At 38.2% G+C, this 18,846-nt stretch overlaps 1 long non-coding RNA gene across 1 annotated transcript; it reads right to left on the bottom strand.

The window, feature by feature from the left end:
- Positions 1-7,793: 7,793 nt before the first annotated feature.
- On the bottom strand, positions 7,794-18,023 carry LOC139123145 (uncharacterized). Its single transcript, XR_011549610.1, has 4 exons — positions 17,716-18,023; positions 11,523-11,644; positions 10,211-10,283; positions 7,794-8,605 (listed from the first exon to the last, which is right to left on the bottom strand). It is a non-coding gene; the product is annotated as an uncharacterized lncRNA (long non-coding RNA).
- Between the last annotated feature and the right edge of the window lie 823 nt (positions 18,024-18,846).

The following is an 18,846-nucleotide window of genomic DNA, read 5'->3' as shown; positions in this document are numbered from 1 at the left end:
CAACCCCCATATGTTTTCCGTCACCTTTCGTTCTGAAAAGGGGGTTTTAGAATCGAAGGAATACGGTATAGCGAGACGACGTGATAACAAGAACTATGTTGGAACTGTAAATCTGGACTTCCGCAACAGACTTTCGGGTTGAATATTTGGATCCCCAGGACAATAACAGAAAACACCTGAATATATTAATGACGTCATGTGACGTCGCTATGACGCGCTGTGACGTCTCGTGTTGTATGGCAAAGTTGGTCACTTTAATGATGGGTTGGCTGCCATGAACCACATTCTGGCACGGTCAATTTGAAGTAAAATCAGAGTCGATAACATAACATAGAATCAGCTTCACATAAGTAAAGTAAATGCAATGGACTCTAAATCACGTGTGGTTTGTTTCAACTCAAAAGTGCCTTCATTTGAATCGCATGCTGCATGCTGTGGGCCCATTTCAAAAATGGTTCGCCCCAACCAAGCCCCCCCAAACACGGAATATCCCCGACACGAATGCGTTCAGCTCAAAAAGCAAGACGAATGTACAGTCATAAAATGAGTTGAGCTTCAAAGGTAATCTAGGGAGCATGATTCAAACGAGTCGCGGCGCAAAGCGAATGCATTTCACGAGTCGCATTGAGTTTCGTGAAAGTTGGATAGGTTGGCGACAATATTGGATGGAATTGGGCGATAGTTAAATGAAGTTGGCCACAGTTGGGTCGCATTGGGCGAGAGCCGAATGAAGTTGGCCACAGTTGGGTCGCATTGGGTGAGAGCCGAATGAAGGTGGCCACAGTTGGGTCGCATTGGGCGAGAGCCGAATGAAGGTGGCCACAGTTGGGTCGCATTGGGCGAGAGCCGAATGAAGGTGGCCACAGTTGGGTCGCATTGGGCGAGAGCCGAATGAAGTTGGCCACAGTTGGGTCGCATTGGGCGAGAGCCGAATGAAGTTGGCCACAGTTGGGTCGAATTGGGCGAGAGTTGAATGAAGTTTGGCTCAAAATGTAAGGTGTTAATTTTGGCATGGATTACGCGCCATAGGTTGAGTCTGCAAATAGACGAAAGTCGAAGTAATCGCATGAATTAGGAAGATCATTAATGTAAAGAAAAAAGAGTGTAGGACCAAGTATTGATCCCTGTCTACACATGCGACAGGTAATTGAACTGAATTAATACAATCTACAGACACATGTTGATATCTCTGATAGTAAAGGATTTCTTCTCACACTATAGGAGTTTTGCTAAGAGGATTTCGTTGTCAATGGTATCAAAAGCCTTCGAAAAATCTGGGAAGATTCTTATTGTACTATTTTCCTGGTCAATTTGTGATGTCAGGTGCCTCAGTAAATTTATAAGAGACAACTCTGCACTATGGTTCTTACGAAAACCATACTGATGCTTATAAAAAAGTCATGATTGTTAAAATAATTTACAAGCCGATTATTGACAGTCTTGTCCAAAATTTTGCTAATAAGAGGTAACGCTGAAATAGGGCAATATTTTGCAGGAATCTCTTTTGAACCTTTTTAAAGATGGGTACTACTCTAGCAACTTTAAGAGCATCTGGAAATTTACATTTGCAAAAGAAAAATTGAAATATGACAAAAAGGAGCTGCAAATGTTCGGCAGCATTGACTAAAAGCTTCGCAGAAATATTGTCATACCAAGCATGGTGTGGGATCTATTGGTATAACAAATATAGTCAATGGGCCATCACAGTCTATTGTCTCCAAATACCATCTTCCCTAGGCACTTCCCATCACTATGTTTTCCAGTGAGCTAGGATATTCGGTTATCAAATGGCTTGTTTGTCATTAATCTGGCGGTGGGTATGAGTGTTGGTCCTGTTGCCATGACACTGCAATAGCTAAAATCTGACATTTCCGAAAATACCATGACACTAAAGGTATATGTATTTGTTGGTATTTGAAGCTGGCAAGTTAATTGCTATCGCAATATAGGTCATTGAAGGTCATGGTCATACCTACTTAGGGTCGTTGCCAAGGCAGTGCCCTGTCGAAAAAACTTTTTTAGGGAAAAGGAGGAAAAGCTTTATGGCTTATATCATATACCTTTGGAATGAAAATGCACAAAACACAATCTAATTATCTACAAAATTAGGCCATCTATGCAATGCTTGAGCGATACAGCGCTGTAATTTTTCAAAGTCAAAGTGCAATTAAATTGCAGAACACTCTTTACATAGCATGGTTAAACCTGTATTACGGTATATTGAACTTTGCCGGAACACACACTCCCCCTATATACGAACACACAATATTGTCAGAAAGCTGAGTATCTGACCTTATTTCTCAGTGCAGTTGCAAGCTGAAACTCCTGAATGAGGTTTTGATCTCCGATAACTTTATGACATGGTCATGTTTCTTTTCAAAGATGAATCTAGGCTCTTTCCATGTAAGTCCTTAGTTTTATTTTCGGAGATATTATCACTACCAAAGTGTGATTTATCTTTCTTCTGTGGCAGCAGAGAGGTTACCAAACAAAACTACATGGCCGTAGCCTGCAAGGGGTTGGGACGAAGGGGGACAGCTGCCCCGCCCCCTCTTGAATTTTGGGAAACAGGCAAATTTTTCGAATACACAGAGATGCTTATAAAACACTTATATTTTCCGGGGCGATTCCCAGCACGCGTGCTTTGGATTGATGAATTTATACTAACCTCCAGTGTCGCTGTACCTACACTGACTGTCCGACTTGCTGAATTTCTATTGTTTCTATGGTTTATTGTACGCTTGGTTAACTGAGTAAAGTGTTTCACCTAAATAAAGTATGTCGTCATTCACACGTTAGTCACTTCGGGTCACGTGTTCATAACAACTTTGGCAAACCCAAAATGTCCAAGTTACTTTGTATTTATTTAAAAATCACTCTGTGCATGTTACTATGTCATTATTTGTGATTTACTGACTGATAGGCATAGGCCAGGACGGGATTTAATCGATATAGCTGTCGGACATTTCTGTCAAAACTATAAAGATATATATCAACCCCTCCCGGACCATAATTTAATCGGCTGCATATCAGACATTATTTTGTGCAGTTTCTTTTCCTTCACTATGGCCCGGGACGGGGAGGGGGCAGTATTGAATTAATAATAATTGTCAGAAAATCATAATTAACACTTTATTTGTATATGCGGCATTAAAATTGAGACGGTAGGGGTATTTAGGGCAAGGCCACTATTTTTCATGCAAAAGATTGGGGAAGGTCTCACTATTTTCCACGCAACCAGAGTTGTGCCTCGTGTAACACGGTGCAAAAGTTATACATCAAATATCTGTCCCCATTCTTATTCTATTCGAATAAACCTCGAGTATAATCAAAACCCTTTGTAATATGCCAAGGTGGATCTGTAAGCCGCGAATGAGATCTGCAGAGTGGTCATCAAGCCATATATACTGACGTCTTCGAAGTCACCATGACCGAGAGGACAGACTGACAAAAATGAGATTGCACTGTGACTGACGAAATCACTGCTACAGTGATATAACGGATCACGTTATTACACAGGCATAAAAAATCACCACAGATGACGCCCCGACGAAAACAAATTGTAGTCCACGATTAAGGACGAGAAACACTAAGCGTTGAATTACTTTAAGACGCAGTTCTAAATTAAAGATCATGCCACGATAAAAAGCGAGCTGTAACACATGACAAGAAGAGACAAGTACATGAGCAATGAGGTATTTCAGTGTTTCAGGGTCGCTGAGAGGAAACGGCCCCCTTTCACACTAAGAATCTCTGATAAATAATTACCTAGAAACGCATATGAACCATTTAATATTCGAAAGCTTAGATATTAACCAAGCCAACTGCGCTTATGTTGTATCAAGTGCTTACTCAAGTATCATGTTACGGAAAATTTAAATAACCTTTAAAATCCTTTGTGACAATGCAACAATATTTGCATATTTCTGCACAATTTGAACAAATCTGAAATAGATCATCCCAAGGGACATATGTACCAAATATCAAAGCTATCTGACTGGTAGTTTTGTGGAAGGAGATTTTTAAAGATTTTTTTACCAAAAATGACAAAAATTGCCTTAAAAATACAAATATGCAAATTTCACCACGATTTGAACAAATCTGACTGAAGTCACCCTAAGTAAACTGTCATATCAAATTTCAAAGCAATCGGACAGTGGTGTCAGAGATGAAGATTTTTTACCAAAACACTAAAAAATGCCCCAAAATACAAATATGCAAATTTCACCACGATTTGAATCAACTTGAGTGAGGTCACCCATAGTAAACTGCATATATAATTTAAAAGCAATCGGACTTGCGGTTTAAGAGGAGGAGGCAATTGTTGATGGACGACGACGAAGACAATGACGGACAACAACAGAAAATCAACCTATTTGATAAGCTCCCCGTGGCTGACAGTGGAGCTATATAAATATGCAATTAGGAATTGCAATGAAGTAAAAATGCTTCATAACTTTCAATAATGTTATATAGTATCTTCTATATACATTGCAAGTTTTGTTAACTTTGGTAGAGTCAATCCATATACGGTAACTATATATACCCAATTAGGACAATTCATTAAATATGCAAATTGGCAATAACACTTTCATGTAACCCCTTACTATCTTTCATAGCTGATATATCCTGGTGTGATCAACATTTGTAGCAAATCTAATCAAATTGTGTGCAGTCATTCTCAATGTATATCAGTTGTTTTAATCATTAATTATGCAAATTAGCAAAAAGTATGTAAGCCAAACCCACCAAAAACTAATCAGTCTTGCCATTTGCTAACTAAATCTATGTACCAGATTTGATTCTAATCTAATGAGCCGTTTTTGAGATATACGGCCAACAGATGGATAAATAGACACACAGACAGCTAAAAGCGATGCATTTAAATTTGACTATCCTTAGGCTGGTTTCACATATAACAGTTAGTGGGGCTGGAGGAATCGCGATTGAAATTTTATTTTTCAGATCCCCCCCCCCGCAAATTTTGTAGAGCCGCATATTTATTGGATATGCACTCAAAGAAAAAAAAACATGTATTTGACAGTTCTGCTCACAGATGTACAACACTGCTTGTTATTAGCAATTGTAGAGCCATATTCCTAAGGCAAGTTCTCTAATATTTAAACACATCAGTGGACTTTTTGATTTATCAGTCCAAGTCAACTTCAGCTAAATCCAACTCTGGCCATGCCAATCGGCACCTGCTGAAGAACATACAAAATGACGATCATGAGAGAGTATGCAAATTGTGAATTCCTGCATACATTATATGCTTAAACGTTTTACGAAATTGACAATACTGTAAGGTAAAAATATTCTATCAAATAAACGTTTAAATCTCTGACATGTTTGGTGTATCAATGGTAAATTTGGTAAAATCAAAACATTTAGTCACATTTTTCATTTAAATTAGTCTTTACTGAACAAAGTTTTACTTTAATTTGTGTTTTATTATTTTACTATGAGAATGTGAAAATTTAGAAAATTTAGCATGGTAACCCCCATTTTTTTTCTTTAATATTTAATTATTCCCATATGCCAGAACTCAAACTCCCTGATAACTTTCAAGTCTCCTGCTCTTCCATGTGCTGCTTTCTGGCCTGATCTTATGTACAAGTATGTTTCACTGCCATGAGCGTCACATGACCCAAACTCTCCTTCAGCTATTTCATAGTCAGAGCTATCTCTGTCACTGCTGGTATGCAGTGACAGTAACACTGCCATAGCAGCAGAAGCAGGGCAGGAGCAGTATTAATTTTGATAATTTTGACAATAATTTTGTTCAGTTTATACAACTGCATTCTTGCTCTTTTTCCTACAGCATATTGCAATTCGAACTGTCCAGTATTCAGCTTGCGAACACAGTCTGTGAATATGTATCCTGCATTTGTATCACAGACAAATGACTTTACTCTGGAGTCTATAATTCAATTACCACCAAATATTCACATATGCAGGCTTTTGATGACAAACTGAATATTGTGTTTCAGCATACTGTAGGGAGACAGCAAGAACTGTATTTGATATACTGCATAGAAATATTGAAAAAAAATTATCAACAGGTGCTAACAGGTGCAGCAGTGCTCCGATACTAATTGGCCTACTTGTTTGTTTTTCTATAAAAATACATGTACAGTGTACATCTTTTCAAGACAAAAATAGTGAAATTCGACAAAATGCTTCTAGATCTTGTTTAATTATTGCTAACATTAGAACAATTGGATGACATTAAAATGTTATTCAATTTTCATTGAATTACCCACCAAACCTTGGAATGGTAAAAAAGGGAAGCAAAATATTTTCATATCCCCCTTCAGGCAGAGCAAAATTTTCAAGTCCCCCCTCTACTACCCCAAAAGTTTTCGACTCCCCCTCATTTTTGTGAACGCAGCCATACACTGCAATGGAAAATGTGCAAATACCATCTTTCTATGCAACTGATTTACTTGTAATAACGAAAGCAGTCTAGATGTTTGTCAGTGATGTCACCATAGTTTGCTTAACTCACATGGATAACTATAAGCTGTATTTGTAGACATCTATCTCTCATTAGCAAACAATCATCAAGCAAACTATTTTTAAACAACAAAAAATAAAAACATTAATTTGCACCTAACAGGGTATAATTTCAGTGAAAAGTATTTCATTATTGAAATAAGAATGTGACATATGACATAAGAAGATTTACAGGAAGATTTATAATAGTAGAGGTATAATTGCTCACTCATGATAATTTTGATATTTATAGTGTGGTGAGTGTACGACTGCACCTGAAGTGCTTTCAGCTTTCTAAACAGTCTGGATATCTTATCTATGAATAGTCTGAACTGAAATTCACTTTTTACGATAACGATGTTGACAATATACATACAGGCTGTGTTAAATAGATGAATACAGACATTTTGACATACTTTAGCCAACAGAGTAGGTGATAAACAGAACAAAATTTCAAGAAAAATTGAAATCTTGGAGCTGCATACTCTCGAATATCATTTGGCTTGAAACAGGTTTCTAATATTTTGTCACTCAAAAAATCCCTTTGGCTCAAAGTTGGTAGTCAGCGAAGATTTTTTGACCACAAACAGGAAAAACTGACCCAAAATACAAATATGCAAAATCACTGCAATTTGACAAACCTGACATGTCACCCCTAGCAACCTGCACATCAAATTTCAAACTTGTGCAACAAACTGTTTTTAGAGATTTTTGATCAAAAATGGGAATTGTCCCCGACTTACAAAGTCCGCAATTGTTCAAACAAACTCTGGTTACCTCTAGTAAACCACATACCAAATTTCAGACCAATAGGACAAACGATTTCAGAGTCGAAGATTTTTGACAAAAAAACCAACAAAATGCTGGAAAATACAAATATGCAAAATTTGAACTTCAGTTATCCCTAAGAACCTGCACCTGAACTAGCAGTTCCTGAAAGAAGATGAATGTTGATGGAACACAGAGGATGGAGGACTGAGGACAATCCACTTATCTGAATAAAGCTCTGTGTCATTGACAGCAGGCTAAAATCTCACTTATGAAGCAGTCTGTAAGAAGTGTTGTGCTTTAGGAGCAAAATTAGTGTGAAAGGAAGATATTGTATAGCACTGATTCTCACTACATGAAAGATGAAACACACATGCAAAGAAAATATCTGTAAAGGCATTTTTCCATCAAAAGTCCCAATACTCAACATCGTCAAACTCTAAGGTGATGTTGAACTTGTTCACCCATAATGCAACTAACATTATGTAACTTGACACCCCCTGAAAAAGAACTCACGAAAGATGATACAGTTCAAATTGGTAAATAGGTGCTTTAATTGAAATATATAGAGATCTCTTGCATGTGATAAAAAGAAATATGTTTGAATGAAATCTTATTTGAAATTCACAATGTTTGTGCTTGCAATTCAGTGAGAAGACTCAAAATCACCAACAAAGTATTGCTGTTTTTTCTGTATTGCCCTTTGCATGATAAAAAGTGAAATTGATAGCAGGCCATCGCATTGACATTTCAGATCTTATCACATTTGAAGACAATTACTGGACATACGTGGGTCATGGTGCACTTTCCTCAGTTCACACATGCCAAAGTAATAGCTCCAGACATGAAAATAATAATGGCTGGCAAATTTTAATAACATCAGAAAGAAAGTTACATTGCATATATGTATGCTCCAATACATTGTCTTTGTGTCTAGGGATTAAAAAGCTATTTAAGTTTGTCAGAATTACATCATCCATCAATTTTACTCCTTTGTACATGTATGTATCATTTATATGAAGATGCAATCCACATGGGGATTGGACTACGTAATCATACCAGTGTGATAATTAATATGATCCTGCATTTGCATTGCCTAGGAGTAGTCTATAGTGATAGTGAAACTGTAGTCTCTTGTAAATGTTTGCTTTCCTAATGCTATGGCTCAGCTTTTAACATGGCATTTCAGTTATTTCCAGTCCCTGTTGTACAAAACTTTTCCTGCACCTAGGTATTTTTCAGCTTCAGACTTTGTTACTGTGACAAAAAGTGCCTGTCAATGGCTTCTTCCTCAGCCTCAGTCGGTGGTACTTTTCATCCATGAATGTAGCATGCTTCCTTCCTATGGAAAGGTAAGAAATGAGAAATTGAACAATTTAAAAATTAGAGACATGAGGACACTGAACTTTGATCATTGTTTGAAACTCTTTTCATGCTCAGGATGTCAGTTTGTTTAATCCTCTTTCTCCCAAGTGGTATTTATTTCTATGGTTTGTCTATGGAGCCTGTTAGAAAGAGGATTATATGGAGTCAAGATACTGCCAGGCATCAAAATTAGTGTTGTTCAATGATAGCCTACACTTGAGTACAGCCCCTCACATTGTCTAATATTCACCCCATGATAATTCCTTCCAAAGCCCTCCAAAAAAGTAAAGTCAATGGCATAAGTCTTCCAAAGGAACCGATTTTAAAGATCCCATTCAAAGCAAACAATCACACAGATATACCTTGTTAAAGCAAAGCAGTCTGTGGCAGTGTCTCAGATTTTGAAGCAGGGGGTTGAATGGAGGGAAATCACTTGCTTAACTGACATAGTTTCTATGGAATTTAACTTGAATAATGCAATACAGTATAGATAAAAGCTACATTTAGCATCCACTACATCCTAACTAAAAGGCCACTTTGAGACTGGTTTGATTAGCTGTAATACATAAACTACACATTTGTATAGACATCACAAAAACATACATCATTAGACAGTCTTAATTTAAGTTTAATTAAAGGGACAGTACACCTGTTACTTTTCTGATTTAAAAAAAAATTTGTTTTTGTACCAACTAAACTATCTTTTCTTCTCCCTTGAAATGTCAAGTTTTCATCTAATCAAAGTGCACTGTAAATTTTGGTGTGGACTATAATTAATTTGCTAACAATAATATTTCATACATGATATATGCTGTCTTCACAAGTCAAAAACTGGACATGCAACATGCTTTTCTCAATAGAAAAAGACAGTGGCAGTTGGTACAATTGAGAACAAATTAATAACAAAATCATCAAAACTTACAGCTACTGTTCTGAGGGAACAAACAGAGTGTCTGACATTTGTTTTGATAGATAGGTTGCAGTCAACTCAGATTGTATAGTTTGTTTTGAAAAATTGTCAATATAAAAAGGTTTCACTGAATTTCCCTGGATATCACAGTCCTGGTTTGATGATATGAATATATGCAACCTATTTATACACATATCTAATGGAACCCGGATGTGACAGGATCAGACTCAGAGATGGTGGAGATCTTTACACAAAAGCAGTTTATACCTCACTTAAAAGGGAAGAAAGGACAGGATAAAGGTCAAGAAGAGGTATTACTGCAGAAAACTTGGGAAGGAGAATAAAATTCCACAGTTTAATATCATCATTACTTCACGTCAGTGCCACATCCAAGCTGCCATGAGTGAGAGGAACAAAGAAACCCTATCAATGATAATTCATCCCTCTAGTGTGCATAAATGAGGTCTATATCTAGAAACATACTGACTGGCTGTAGGCCCTAATGACTGAAAGTTACTAAAATAATTTCCCCTTAACTTAAGAATTAAAGGAAATTATTTAATTTCAGGTAACGCACAACTTAACAGGCAAGCACATGTACATGTACTGTGTTGTCCTTACAACCACTCAGTACCCTGGCAAGGTGTCAGTATATCATTAAGATTCACTGACCAGTTTTATATGGCTTCTCTTTCTCATTTTCAGAACATGGTGCATTCTTTCCTTTGCATCTTTTCCCTTGAAGCTAAGCAAAACAAAAGCATACATCATGTATACATCATTAAGCAAAACTAAATATTTTTACCTGCAGTCATGTAACTGAATATTCATCTTAGAAATGCAGAATGTCTGTATTTGACATTGCAGAAGAAGAGATAACTTATGAGCACTACTCAATCATGATTTAGGAACACCTGCCAGACAGTATCACTTTCCACCTGCACAGTCAGTAAAAAGCAGTATTGAGCCAAAACTATATGTATTTTCAACCACTTGGCTTTATATGTTGTAACAGCTTTAGTCTAAAAATCATGTGTACAGTATCTCTGTCTTCAGGGACCTTCAAATCTGTAAGTCTATGTTAAAATGCAACGTATGTGACATGTTTTGCTTCTCAAGTTTACTACCTTTTATGTAAAAAAAACAATTAACAAGGAGAATATTCCCAAATCATGATAGTGGAGAAAGAAGGCTAAAAATGAGAAGCTTTAAAAACAAGGTAACTTTCATTCTCATATTTTCAAATGACTTTGAATGGGAGACGTGATCTATTTACAATGCCAAATTTCCTTCAGTTAAAACACTCTAGACTGTAATAAACCTGATCTTCCAGTCCATCACTTTCATGTTCTGTGAGCACCATGCCCCCAAGAAATTTGCAAGATGCAAGAACAAGAGCATGTGCAGCATTCTGAGACAGTTAATGAATCCTAAGGCACCAGGAAAAAGTTTATTTACAAAACATGCACAGGCTATAATGTTTGCAATTTTCTTGGCAATTGATAGTTTTAGCTACATGAATATGAAAGAGCCCCTGATATTTTAGGAGGGAGGTTGATGCAGTTGGTCTATATAATACGTTAGATAATGAGAAAACCAACTCCGTTTTTGGCATAAAAGATCGAAAAACAAACAAAGTGATACTTTGGAATGAAATTTATGTACAGTATACATGTAGTTCATCATGTGAGTGTTTGATGTTGATGACATCTTGTTTATCTTTTTTGAAGTGATCGGATTGGTTGATATGCAAATGAGCCATTGGTTATTTGAGTCCACAACTGCAGAAGTGCCTTTGCTCAACTACGACAAAACAAGGAAGTAACAACAACAAATGCATAAATGGTCATATTTATTCCTATTTGTACACACATACTGTTGCGAAGTATTTGTACCATGATAACATGACTTCTAGATGCATGATACTATCTGAGTCTATCTGGCATATATTTATACTGCATTAGGAAAATTATTCAGAACTTACAATATCACTTTTATGATCAACATCCTTGGGACAGAAATTTATGACAGCGACCTCAGGACTGGGATCCATGGTAGTGTCCTAGGACAGGTATCCATGACAACATCTTCACCCAACTCCTATAGCTTTAAAAGAACAAATCACATACACACCGCAGTGAGTTCAAAATGAAAGCTTATGACTCTGAGTCTTTATCACCACTTCTACAACCTTGGCACTTTTCCCCCCATGATTCAAAATAAATCAAGTTGATGAAGCCCTAAACTGCAACTTCTGTGACTAATTTTACCCGTTTTTGTAAAAAATCATGGGAGTTATAAATGGCGAAAATGGCTTTCCCATAAGCAACCCAGAAGCTAGCACACATGTAAAAATCAGCCTTGGTAAACTTCCCCTTTAAATAGCACAGACTGCAATTTTTAAAATTTCATCAAACTTACAGCTACTGGACCCCATTAAAAGAGTATAAAATTGTATTTTATAATCAGAGTTCTCCACAGGCCCATTAAATGTGGCAGCTAGCTGAGTGTTGGAATTACCCACTTACAAAACATGTAACAAAATACTGTATAAGAAATGTAAGGCCACTTTGGAATGTGACTTTTCTTTCAACTCTGTATTTTTGCGGTAGTTTTTGAAGGATTAAAACGTTCAGTATTTATCATTGTCAATACTCTTACGAAGTGTTTCAATTTCAAAGAAAATTTTTTTCTGGAAAACTGAGAGGCTTTATGCTACATGTAACTTCACTTGATAGTTACAAAGTTGTTATTCTTGAGAGTGTATTTATCATGTGATCATCATGTCTACTGTGTAGAGTGACATATTTAGGAAAGTTGTGACAGGTACTCAAATTTTATGCAAATAGTATGCTAATGTTATGCTAAAATATGGAAATGAGGCAGCACAATTTTTCAATCCAATCGTGGAGACCATTGATGTTGCGATTTACAAGATTTATTATATTAATATGTAAACAGAATTGCTATTCCCCAATATGTCAGAGAATTTGCCGTCTTGATGTTAAGAAGAGGACGGTTTCATTTGATTTGTGAATACAGACTTTGGGGGCAGAATTTGAGAAAAAAAGAGATCGGAGGGTCTCCTTTGGCAATCTCATGCATACCAATTAACCCCCGACCCACCTGCTCATAATTACTGGTCTCCCTCAGTTGAGTTTGGTACAAGAAACATAGCTTTTGATTGTTATTCGGAATTAAAATATACCATGAGCGTTAACACACTGAAATCTTGAAAATGTTTTGATAGTACAGCATGCCAGAAAATAAAGATTGTTCATGCTTCCATGTTGGTTTATTCTCAGCAAAGTCAACCACACGTCTGAACTAAATTCTGAGTGAATCGCAAACCATAAGACATGGGAACTTGGTACATGATTATGGAATGTGAAACATAAATTAGGCTTACCCCTTCAGCATGGCTGACTTTCTGATTATTTTTTTCCAAGGATATGCTCGATAAACAATAATTATTGCTCGTGAACTGTTATATGTATTAGCCAAGATTTAGTTTCAAACTCCCAAGAATACTATAATATTATCACATAATCTACGTATTCTTACTTCACTTGATGATTATAATGTTTTAATAAAATCTCTTTCACCCAGGCCCATAGAAAAACTTCAAATATATTATATGTAGACAAAGAGGAAATGTATAGGGGAAAGAGCATTCCTTAAGATACTTAAAAATACAACAATTATTGAATGTTTGGACTGGCCTAGGTATTCTAAGCTGGATTCGAATGCACAGTCAAAGGCAATGTGATGCAATGGTAAACTAAAGGCTTACATTCACTGGGTAAAGGGCTGAACGAATAACGAAGAATCAAGCGACAACTGAACAAAAGAAGAGTGAGCTCTGTCTCCAAAAATCTCCAGATTTCCGGTGAAAGCGCATGTTGGACATGGCCCAGACGCACACCGTTTGCGCTTCCACGGAAAGATTGGAGATTTTTTGAGACAGAGCTCATAATATTAGCTGCAGTAGGACACCTCGACCCCTGTCCGTTTCGACCCCAATATTTCACACTCTCTTGTTGAGCTCACCTCTTGTCATATCTTTCTTGTTTCATGACGTTTTAGTATATCATGCATCTTTCCTGGGAAAATTGGCTTCTAAACAAACAATTTACAGGGCTCGAAATTAGCGGTAGTCCCGCGTCCACAGACTACCAACTTTTCCCTGGGGCTACCAAAACGAATGAAATGGTAGCCAACACGGACTACCAAAGCCTGGGACATGAAATTACTTAGTGGGCGACATGATGTTGATCGCTGTGAGATGACCGACGCTCATACAGTCAACCCAGCTGGACACAGAAAGGACATGTCGACTTTGTTGCGACAAACTTTCAATAAAATATCATTATCTGAACTGATGTACTTGGATAACAGGCTCGGGAAATGATGGCCAATGAAAATTCATTTTCATAGTTATTTAATCACAATTTATCAATCACAATTAAACACAAAATTATTCAAACTGCAAAGAAAAAGCTGTCGGGCCATCCACAAATTTCGCTTTCCGAAGTGTATGAGATCATCCCATGATATGGTGGGGAAATATAGTCAAAATTGCCACGAAAGTATTAGGAACATGACTGTACCAAGTTGTCATCCTGAAATTCATAGCCAATCTATTTTTAGCCATGTTATGTTTACACATGCTGAGTGAAAAGTCGTTGTCATTGCGAACATCAAAATTTGCATATAAGCTCTGCGTATGTGTGAATAGGTCGTCAAACTTTGAGGCGTCACCGTTGTCCATTTCATATGCTATACTGTTCTCCTAAGCTATGATCTGCAGGTATTGATATCAAATGACTAGAAAATTCACTTACTGGATAGAATCATGCAAAATAAATCGTTCATTGCCTAGATATAAAAAAAAACGGAGTGTCTATTGACACCCGGGTGTCAATAGCCAGAAGCTGCCCTATATGGCTATTGACACCCCTTGACCCGCGACCCTACTCGAATACCTTCAGAACTGAGCTAAGCTACGTTGTTCATTTCTTGTTTCAGGCAAGTTGATGCCCACTTTTTTGCTGTCGTTGGTACAGCTTTAATGGGGTAAAGTAACTGTGTAATGTTGTAGAATCATATCGACAGCTCGGGGTCAATAATTTTTATCCGCGGGCGAAGCTTGTCGAACAACATTTGACCCGAGTTGCGGAAACCTTTGAACCACATACCCAAACATGCGGACATACTAAACACCGACAAGCACCGACAAGGACCAACAAGGACCGACAATAGACCGACAAGGACCGACAAGTGACCGACAAGTTGAATTAAAACCATTCTTTTTCGATGTTTTGGTTTTAAAATGTCATTTTCTACTATTTTGGTGAATATTTACTAAATTGACAACGGCATTGAAGAAAGAGAACGATTGGCCGACAAGGAAATCGCGTATTGAAGCAGCTCTATTGGCCTTGCTGTTAAGGACCGACAAGTTGCCGACAAGTTGAATTTAAACCATTCTTTTTCGATGTTTTGGTTTTAAAATGTCATTTTCTACTATTTTGGTGAATATTTACTCAATTGACAACGGCATTGAAGAAAGAGAACGATTGGCCGACAAGGAAATCGCGTATTGAAGCAGCTCTATTGGCCTTGCTGGTAAGGACCCACAGGTTGAATTTAAACCATTCTTTTTCGATGTTTTGGTTTGGTTTTAAATGTCATTTTCTACTATTTTGGTGAATATTTACCTAAGTGAACGAACTGAATTGACGAAACTGAACGAAATATTGGCCGACAAGTAAATCGCGTATTGAAGCAGGTCTATTGGCCATACTAATAAGGACCGACAAGTGATCGATAAGGTAGATAATTATCATTCTTTTTCGATGTTTGGGCTTCAAAATGTCATGTTCTACTATTTTGTGAATATTAACACAATCGACTAAACAGAACGAATAAACTGTACGAAATATTGGCCGACAATGAAATCGTATATATCTTGAAGCAAGGTGTCACATTTGCCGGAAACCACAAAAAATTTTTTTAACTTGTCAATGACTTTTGGGTCACTTGTCGGTTTCTTTCTTTATACTTTTAGTTGTCGTAGCTTCAGATCTCTTTGTCGCTGTATTTTGTTTTGAAACTGTTCTTTTATTAATTTCGAAACTGTATATATTTACAAAGATAGTAGAAAGTAGAAAGTAGTGTTCGAATGGCGAAAGTTCGAAAAATCGTTTTTCATTTTAATTTGTCGATGAGTTTTTGGTCACTTGTCGGTCCTTTCTTGACTTCATGTCTAAAGTTGAAAGTGAACTAAATGCGTCCAAAAAAAACGGGAGGGGTGTCAATAGCCAAATAGAGTGCCGGTTGGCTATTGACACCCATTAGTATAGGCCGCCTGCAGTAGCACTATGGGACCGCAAAATGACGACGAAAGAAGCTTTTTCGAAGGAATGTTTTTGGATTTCTATTGAGAATATATGTTGTTTAGAATAACTAAGCTAAGTTTGGTTGAATTTGGAGGCCGACTGGCGAAAAAACGGGAGGGGTGTCAATAGCCAAATAGAGTGCCGGTTGGCTATTGACACCCATTAGTATAGGCCGCCTGCAGTAGCACTATGGGACCGCAAAATGACGACGAAAGAAGCTATTCAGAAGGACTTTTTTGGATTTCTATTGAGAATATATGTTGTTTAGAATAACTAAGCTTAGTTTGGTTGAATTTGGAGGCCGACTGGCGAAAAACGGGAGGGGTGTCAATAGTCAAATAGAGGGCCGGTTGGCTATTGACACCCGGGTGTCAATAGCCAGGAGAAGCTCTATATGGCTATTATATCCCTTACAAAAAAGCCCTCTTCATTCATGCATAGGCTACCAGACCTTGTCGCTTGGCTTCCAACTTCAGAAAACGGTAGCCCATTGGGAAAAAAGTTAATTTCGAGCCCTGATTTAGCTGTTTCGATACACAAAATGCGGAGGCACTTTTACGACCAAGCGCAGCGCGCAGACTGTTCATAGTTTTTGGCGACTTTGATGGACCCGGCCTAGCCCTACGTACAATGCTGTGTGTTCCCAGAGTTCTTTGGGGAGGCCGTATAAGGCCGGAAACACACAGGGCTAGGACACCGGCCGGTAACCAGAGAGGTCTGCCAGTTGCGAGCTCGGCCAGCTAGTGCCCGCGCCGACCAACTCGGTCAGTGTGAGAGGTCTACCACTTACATTTATATGTGCAATACATTTTCTCTTCACTGTCAACAGATGCTTTTATATGCATGCCAATTGTAGTTTTTTTATGTTATTTTGTTGAATATTCAGTAAGCAACGAGAACGTCTGACGTTCAACTCTGAAAAACACATTGGTCGACCTCATCCACGGTCCCTCCACAAAAAGGGCCGTGCCTCACCCTTTCAGCAGATCGCGGGTAGGGAGTACGATCGAGTGGTATAAATTGGCAGTTACAATGACTTAATTGTTGATCGTTGGATGAATAACGTTTAAGCTTATGCTATAGTTTTGACGGTAGTAAATCGTAGGTTCAAAGGTATTTTAATGGAAAGCAAAATACGATGTACCACATTGCGGCCGATGTGATCATCGTGTAGTTAGCGTTGAAGCGAGATAACCTCCATGGCGGAAGGAAGTTTGCAAACATCGCGCTCATGAATGACATTGACATTGCTTAGCGAGACCTAGAAAATAGAAGAATACTGTAGTCTCATCATATAACCATACTCCTACTGGCCCAGCTCGCAACTGACTGACCTCTTTTTATTCGGCCCGGCCTGGCCCTGCATCAGAATTACACGGCGGCCGTGGTATGCATAACGGCGGCCGCTGTGTAATGAACCACACGTAACTGTGCCCTGAATACCGTGCTGTGTGTTCCCGGCGTTATACGGCGTCCCACCGCACACAATGTATCTGTCAAGCCATTCGGGTGCGTTCCCGATGTTACAAGGTTCCACTAAAGTCTTTCAAAGTGCTATGAGCATCGAAAAATCTGAGGACGTACTTTCGAGATGATAATGATACAAGTTTCATTCATACCGAAGGGGTCGAAACGGTCAGGGGTCGAGCGTGGGTCCTGTGACTCGTAGGAGCCACTGCAGCTCACAAGTTACCCGCGACAAAAATCGGGAAAGGGTTATTAGCTTCATAACAGCCGCACAGTGTCTTATAGGAATACAAAGCAGTGGGCACTTACCACTATCTTTCTTTAACTTGAACAAAAACCGGGAACGTGTTTGGTAGATGTGCTGTACCACGACCCTCCACGACCGTGGCTGTACAGTCGGTCTCGCTGGCTGAAGTTGTTCGCACTAGTTACGCACACACGGCAGACATAACCATCCGAGTTCAGAATATAGTGCGTGCCGTGTTGCGCTTAATTGACACGTTAAAGGTTGCTAGTTTGGTGTAATTGTTTGACATTTAGCAAGTACTATACTTTTAAACAATTACTAAGAAGATAAAAATTGATGAAACTTTGAAATTATGGTTCGCTACCTCCGCTACCCTTCGCTACCCAAAATCTCATTTGCCTCGATTGGCAGTAATTGTAAAAAACCTTTGAATTAATGTCAATCTGATATGATCCCGGTTGATACGAACAGCAATGCCAACCAATGAGAAATGAGAGTGACGGTATGTTCGCCACTGGAAGTGATCTGGCACGATAGTTACTCCATGGAGTCAGTGATGTTGGTGATTGTTGTGGTAGTGGTGGTGATGTTGGTGATAATGATGATGATGGTAGTGGTGGTGATGGTGATGACGATGATGATGAGGTGGTGGTGATGGTGGTTGTGGTTGTGGTGATGATGATGATGATGATGATGATGATGATTATGATGATGATTCTGGTGGTAATTGTGGATGCGGATAGATTTAATGATGATTGTAATTTGCATATTTTATTCCGTTTACTCAACGTCCTGTTAGTCGACGTAATACACTTTACTTTTTTACTGACATGTAAACTGGTACTACAATACACTACACACCAATGTCATACACGAGCGACATTAGAAATGTATCGTCGCTGATGTACATTTACACTTAGATATGGCACTATGAATAAGAAATATTTGCTCAACATTACGGCAGGAAAACTGCGTTGACTAAAAATCTATTCATATATACATATCGAAACAGCCCAATATATAGTGACTGTGGGTCATACGGACTATCTTGAAATTTGCAAAGTTTCTCGACTTAGCTAGTTATCAGCAAACACAACGCTGGGACGTTGATATCACTGTATCACTGGCCATCATCACATAAACGTACTCCTGTCCGTGATTTTCGATAAAGATCCAAACTCTAGTGGGCGCTA

This window comes from Ptychodera flava, chromosome 22 (genome assembly GCF_041260155.1).
Source record: "Ptychodera flava strain L36383 chromosome 22, AS_Pfla_20210202, whole genome shotgun sequence".
Lineage (NCBI taxonomy): Eukaryota > Metazoa > Hemichordata > Enteropneusta > Ptychoderidae > Ptychodera > Ptychodera flava.
Note: the sequence above shows the minus strand (reverse complement) of the source record. Positions and strands in the feature narration are given on the sequence as shown.